Source organism: Schistocerca nitens, chromosome 5, assembly GCF_023898315.1.
Source record: "Schistocerca nitens isolate TAMUIC-IGC-003100 chromosome 5, iqSchNite1.1, whole genome shotgun sequence".
Lineage (NCBI taxonomy): Eukaryota > Metazoa > Arthropoda > Insecta > Orthoptera > Acrididae > Schistocerca > Schistocerca nitens.
In genome coordinates, this window is record NC_064618.1 from 435628975 (window position 1) to 435636015 (window position 7041).

Sequence of the window (7041 nt, forward strand, 5' to 3'; positions counted from 1 at the left end):
GTGGTGTTTCTCCCCACCCCGTGAACCATGGTACCCTTGCTGCCTAGAGTTCATTTACTAAAAACATCAGTTAACTGTTATGCGAGAGTATATCACCTATCCAAGAATTACTGGCTATGTATGTTGTCTTCACATCGGATCATCTAATAGTGAATTCTAAGTGTGCTGTTACGTTATTATAAAAAGAACTTCTTTGAGTTTAATAATTGTTAAAATCACTCAATAAAGAGCCTTGCAAGAATCTTATAATGTTTATGTAATTTAGGGAATTTATAAGTTTGGCCAGTTCGTTTTTGATCGCATTTGTAAAGGCCCAATCTGCCAACTAGCTACGCCAATAGAGGAAGATGGAGCTCGAAACCTAGCATATTACTCATTTAGGCTTCTGTTACAGAGCGAGGTTGTTTCTATTTCCAATTGCTTCTGCCCCAAGCGCTCTGATAATTCTATTGTTCCGGCCACCGACATCGCATTGTCGGCGACAAGCTCCTTCCAGGTACGTAAGGGTGGCGGGGAGGGAGGGGGGGGGGAGCGAGATCCGGGACTTGAAGTCCTATTGGGATTGGAATTTTCAGGATGTAAAATTAAGAAAGAAAGAAACTAGTAAAGGAATTTTGAGTCAGTACAACCCACCCTAAATAGAAAAACGCAGTACTTCACTTTCGAATCCCACTGTACTGGATTACGGGGACATCTTGAGAGGTTGTTCCGCCGTATTTCTTTCTCCTGCTACAGTCCATCCTTACCTAATACCCACTTTGAAACTATCTGTAAAAAGTGATTCTAAAGTTTATCGAGGTACGATCTCCTTAATTTCTGCAGATCATAACTAATAAATTACAGTCAGATTCTGCATCTCTCCCTGGAAAGGTTTTGCAGTTTGAAATCTGATTTCGAAATCTGTCTTACCATTATTTAATCTGTCTGAATCCTTCCGATGTCTCCAGGTGTTTTCTATATAAACTAACATCTTTCATAGTCCTTCAATCAAGTATTAGTAATGATTAGATTGTGCTGTGTGCAAAATTCGACCAGCAGTTTCACCATTCAATTCTCTCGCCCAGTTCATGTTCTCTTACTAATTGTTCCTCTCTTACGTTTCCAGTCGCAATTATTGTTAGTTTCCTTTGACGATCTGAATAATTTCTTCTCTCTCATCATACATTCTTTCAATCTCAACATCATCTGCGGCGCCAGTCGGTAGACAAACTTGCGCTACTGTAGTGCGGTTTTGCTTCATATCGACCTTGGCTGCAATAATACATTCACTATGCCTTTCATAGTATCTTACCAACATTATTTTCTTATTGATAATTAGACCCACTATAGCATTACCCTTATTTGATTTTGCGTTAGTACCCCTGTACTGACCTGAGCAGATGTGCTGTTCTTCCTGACACCGCACTTCACTAAGTCCCACTATATCTAATTTCAACCCATCCATCTCCCTTTTTTAAATTCTCTAACCTGCCTACCCAATTAAGATATCTAAAATTCCACAACACTCCGACCAGCAGAATTCCGATTTTGTTTCACCTGCTGAGAATATCCTCATGATAGTCTCCACCCAGAGATCTGAATGGGGAACCATTTTACATCTGGAACATTTAATCCATAAGGATGCCATCACCATTAAGCCATACAGCAGAACTGCATGTCCTGAGGAATTTCAGGGGCTATAGCTTGAGCTGCTTGTAGTATCAACATTGCAAGGACATGTTGCTACCGCTACAAGACCAGAGAGGCAACCACCCAGACTGCTGCTTCTGCAGTTACTGAAAAGGCTGTTGTCCCTCTCCAGGAACCACGCTTGTCTACCTCTCTAAATTCCACAACACTCCGACCAGCAGAATTCCGATTTTGTTTCACCTGCTGAGAATATCCTCATGATAGTCTCCACCCAGAGATCTGAATGGGGAACCATTTTACATCTGGAACATTTAATCCATAAGGATGCCATCACCATTAAGCCATACAGCAGAACTGCATGTCCTGAGGAATTTCAGGGGCTATAGCTTGAGCTGCTTGTAGTATCAACATTGCAAGGACATGTTGCTACCGCTACAAGACCAGAGAGGCAACCACCCAGACTGCTGCTTCTGCAGTTACTGAAAAGGCTGTTGTCCCTCTCCAGGAACCACGCTTGTCTACCTCTCTAAATTCCACAACACTCCGACCAGCAGAATTCCGATTTTGTTTCACCTGCTGAGAATATCCTCATGATAGTCTCCACCCAGAGATCTGAATGGGGAACCATTTTACATCTGGAACATTTAATCCATAAGGATGCCATCACCATTAAGCCATACAGCAGAACTGCATGTCCTGAGGAATTTCAGGGGCTATAGCTTGAGCTGCTTGTAGTATCAACATTGCAAGGACATGTTGCTACCGCTACAAGACCAGAGAGGCAACCACCCAGACTGCTGCTTCTGCAGTTACTGAAAAGGCTGTTGTCCCTCTCCAGGAACCACGCTTGTCTACCTCTCTAAATTCCACAACACTCCGACCAGCAGAATTCCGATTTTGTTTCACCTGCTGAGAATATCCTCATGATAGTCTCCACCCAGAGATCTGAATGGGGAACCATTTTACATCTGGAACATTTAATCCATAAGGATGCCATCACCATTAAGCCATACAGCAGAACTGCATGTCCTGAGGAATTTCAGGGGCTATAGCTTGAGCTGCTTGTAGTATCAACATCGCAAGGACATGTTGCTACCGCTACAAGACCAGAGAGGCAACCACCCAGACTGCTGCTTCTGCAGTTACTGAAAAGGCTGTTGTCCCTCTCCAGGAACCACGCTTGTCTACCTCTCTAAATTCCACAACACTCCGACCAGCAGAATTCCGATTTTGTTTCACCTGCTGAGAATATCCTCATGATAGTCTCCACCCAGAGATCTGAATGGGGAACCATTTTACATCTGGAACATTTAATCCATAAGGATGCCATCACCATTAAGCCATACAGCAGAACTGCATGTCCTGAGGAATTTCAGGGGCTATAGCTTGAGCTGCTTGTAGTATCAACATTGCAAGGACATGTTGCTACCGCTACAAGACCAGAGAGGCAACCACCCAGACTGCTGCTTCTGCAGTTACTGAAAAGGCTGTTGTCCCTCTCCAGGAACCACGCTTGTCTACCTCTCTAAATTCCACAACACTCCGACCAGCAGAATTCCGATTTTGTTTCACCTGCTGAGAATATCCTCATGATAGTCTCCACCCAGAGATCTGAATGGGGAACCATTTTACATCTGGAACATTTAATCCATAAGGATGCCATCACCATTAAGCCATACAGCAGAACTGCATGTCCTGAGGAATTTCAGGGGCTATAGCTTGAGCTGCTTGTAGTATCAACATTGCAAGGACATGTTGCTACCGCTACAAGACCAGAGAGGCAACCACCCAGACTGCTGCTTCTGCAGTTACTGAAAAGGCTGTTGTCCCTCTCCAGGAACCACGCTTGTCTACCTCTCTAAATTCCACAACACTCCGACCAGCAGAATTCCGATTTTGTTTCACCTGCTGAGAATATCCTCATGATAGTCTCCACCCAGAGATCTGAATGGGGAACCATTTTACATCTGGAACATTTAATCCATAAGGATGCCATCACCATTAAGCCATACAGCAGAACTGCATGTCCTGAGGAATTTCAGGGGCTATAGCTTGAGCTGCTTGTAGTATCAACATTGCAAGGACATGTTGCTACCGCTACAAGACCAGAGAGGCAACCACCCAGACTGCTGCTTCTGCAGTTACTGAAAAGGCTGTTGTCCCTCTCCAGGAACCACGCTTGTCTACCTCTCTAAATTCCACAACACTCCGACCAGCAGAATTCCGATTTTGTTTCACCTGCTGAGAATATCCTCATGATAGTCTCCACCCAGAGATCTGAATGGGGAACCATTTTACATCTGGAACATTTAATCCATAAGGATGCCATCACCATTAAGCCATACAGCAGAACTGCATGTCCTGAGGAATTTCAGGGGCTATAGCTTGAGCTGCTTGTAGTATCAACATTGCAAGGACATGTTGCTACCGCTACAAGACCAGAGAGGCAACCACCCAGACTGCTGCTTCTGCAGTTACTGAAAAGGCTGTTGTCCCTCTCCAGGAACCACGCTTGTCTACCTCTCTAAATTCCACAACACTCCGACCAGCAGAATTCCGATTTTGTTTCACCTGCTGAGAATATCCTCATGATAGTCTCCACCCAGAGATCTGAATGGGGAACCATTTTACATCTGGAACATTTAATCCATAAGGATGCCATCACCATTAAGCCATACAGCAGAACTGCATGTCCTGAGGAATTTCAGGGGCTATAGCTTGAGCTGCTTGTAGTATCAACATTGCAAGGACATGTTGCTACCGCTACAAGACCAGAGAGGCAACCACCCAGACTGCTGCTTCTGCAGTTACTGAAAAGGCTGTTGTCCCTCTCCAGGAACCACGCTTGTCTACCTCTCTAAATTCCACAACACTCCGACCAGCAGAATTCCGATTTTGTTTCACCTGCTGAGAATATCCTCATGATAGTCTCCACCCAGAGATCTGAATGGGGAACCATTTTACATCTGGAACATTTAATCCATAAGGATGCCATCACCATTAAGCCATACAGCAGAACTGCATGTCCTGAGGAATTTCAGGGGCTATAGCTTGAGCTGCTTGTAGTATCAACATTGCAAGGACATGTTGCTACCGCTACAAGACCAGAGAGGCAACCACCCAGACTGCTGCTTCTGCAGTTACTGAAAAGGCTGTTGTCCCTCTCCAGGAACCACGCTTGTCTACCTCTCTAAATTCCACAACACTCCGACCAGCAGAATTCCGATTTTGTTTCACCTGCTGAGAATATCCTCATGATAGTCTCCACCCAGAGATCTGAATGGGGAACCATTTTACATCTGGAACATTTAATCCATAAGGATGCCATCACCATTAAGCCATACAGCAGAACTGCATGTCCTGAGGAATTTCAGGGGCTATAGCTTGAGCTGCTTGTAGTATCAACATCGCAAGGACATGTTGCTACCGCTACAAGACCAGAGAGGCAACCACCCAGACTGCTGCTTCTGCAGTTACTGAAAAGGCTGTTGTCCCTCTCCAGGAACCACGCTTGTCTACCTCTCTAAATTCCACAACACTCCGACCAGCAGAATTCCGATTTTGTTTCACCTGCTGAGAATATCCTCATGATAGTCTCCACCCAGAGATCTGAATGGGGAACCATTTTACATCTGGAACATTTAATCCATAAGGATGCCATCACCATTAAGCCATACAGCAGAACTGCATGTCCTGAGGAATTTCAGGGGCTATAGCTTGAGCTGCTTGTAGTATCAACATTGCAAGGACATGTTGCTACCGCTACAAGACCAGAGAGGCAACCACCCAGACTGCTGCTTCTGCAGTTACTGAAAAGGCTGTTGTCCCTCTCCAGGAACCACGCTTGTCTACCTCTCTAAATTCCACAACACTCCGACCAGCAGAATTCCGATTTTGTTTCACCTGCTGAGAATATCCTCATGATAGTCTCCACCCAGAGATCTGAATGGGGAACCATTTTACATCTGGAACATTTAATCCATAAGGATGCCATCACCATTAAGCCATACAGCAGAACTGCATGTCCTGAGGAATTTCAGGGGCTATAGCTTGAGCTGCTTGTAGTATCAACATTGCAAGGACATGTTGCTACCGCTACAAGACCAGAGAGGCAACCACCCAGACTGCTGCTTCTGCAGTTACTGAAAAGGCTGTTGTCCCTCTCCAGGAACCACGCTTGTCTACCTCTCTAAATTCCACAACACTCCGACCAGCAGAATTCCGATTTTGTTTCACCTGCTGAGAATATCCTCATGATAGTCTCCACCCAGAGATCTGAATGGGGAACCATTTTACATCTGGAACATTTAATCCATAAGGATGCCATCACCATTAAGCCATACAGCAGAACTGCATGTCCTGAGGAATTTCAGGGGCTATAGCTTGAGCTGCTTGTAGTATCAACATCGCAAGGACATGTTGCTACCGCTACAAGACCAGAGAGGCAACCACCCAGACTGCTGCTTCTGCAGTTACTGAAAAGGCTGTTGTCCCTCTCCAGGAACCACGCTTGTCTACCTCTCTAAATTCCACAACACTCCGACCAGCAGAATTCCGATTTTGTTTCACCTGCTGAGAATATCCTCATGATAGTCTCCACCCAGAGATCTGAATGGGGAACCATTTTACATCTGGAACATTTAATCCATAAGGATGCCATCACCATTAAGCCATACAGCAGAACTGCATGTCCTGAGGAATTTCAGGGGCTATAGCTTGAGCTGCTTGTAGTATCAACATTGCAAGGACATGTTGCTACCGCTACAAGACCAGAGAGGCAACCACCCAGACTGCTGCTTCTGCAGTTACTGAAAAGGCTGTTGTCCCTCTCCAGGAACCACGCTTGTCTACCTCTCTAAAGCAACCCCTCTGATGTGGTTGCAACTACAGTACGGCTGTCTGTATTGTAGAAGCACACAGGCCACCCCATCATGGCAAAGACCACGGTTCAAAGAGGAGGGGGGAGGAGGGGAATAGTCCTGTTATGGTTCTCAGTCGTGACCTTTGACTATGTCCATTCACTAACTGTAATGAATGTGATTACTTCCATGCCTTGCAGTGTATTTAAATTCACCTGTACTACTGCGTCCAATACAAATGGCAATAGACAAGCTCTGCAATACAGAGACCATGAGTAGGTTTCAAAGAAATATAAACTGGAAAATTTATAGCACAGCCCAGTTCAGATTCAAATAATTCTGGCGCAAAGTTTCGAGGTCGTTGAACGATATTGTATGTAATATTAGGTTTATATTCTTGTTAAAGTGAAACCGAGCAGCACAAAAAGCATCAACATGGTAGGAACTGTAGGTGATGATATCATTAGGATTGTAAATTTACTTTTCTTTATTAAGAGGTACAATATCCAGCTCTTCAACCAAAGGCCTTTATGAGGTAAATAAGACACATGAC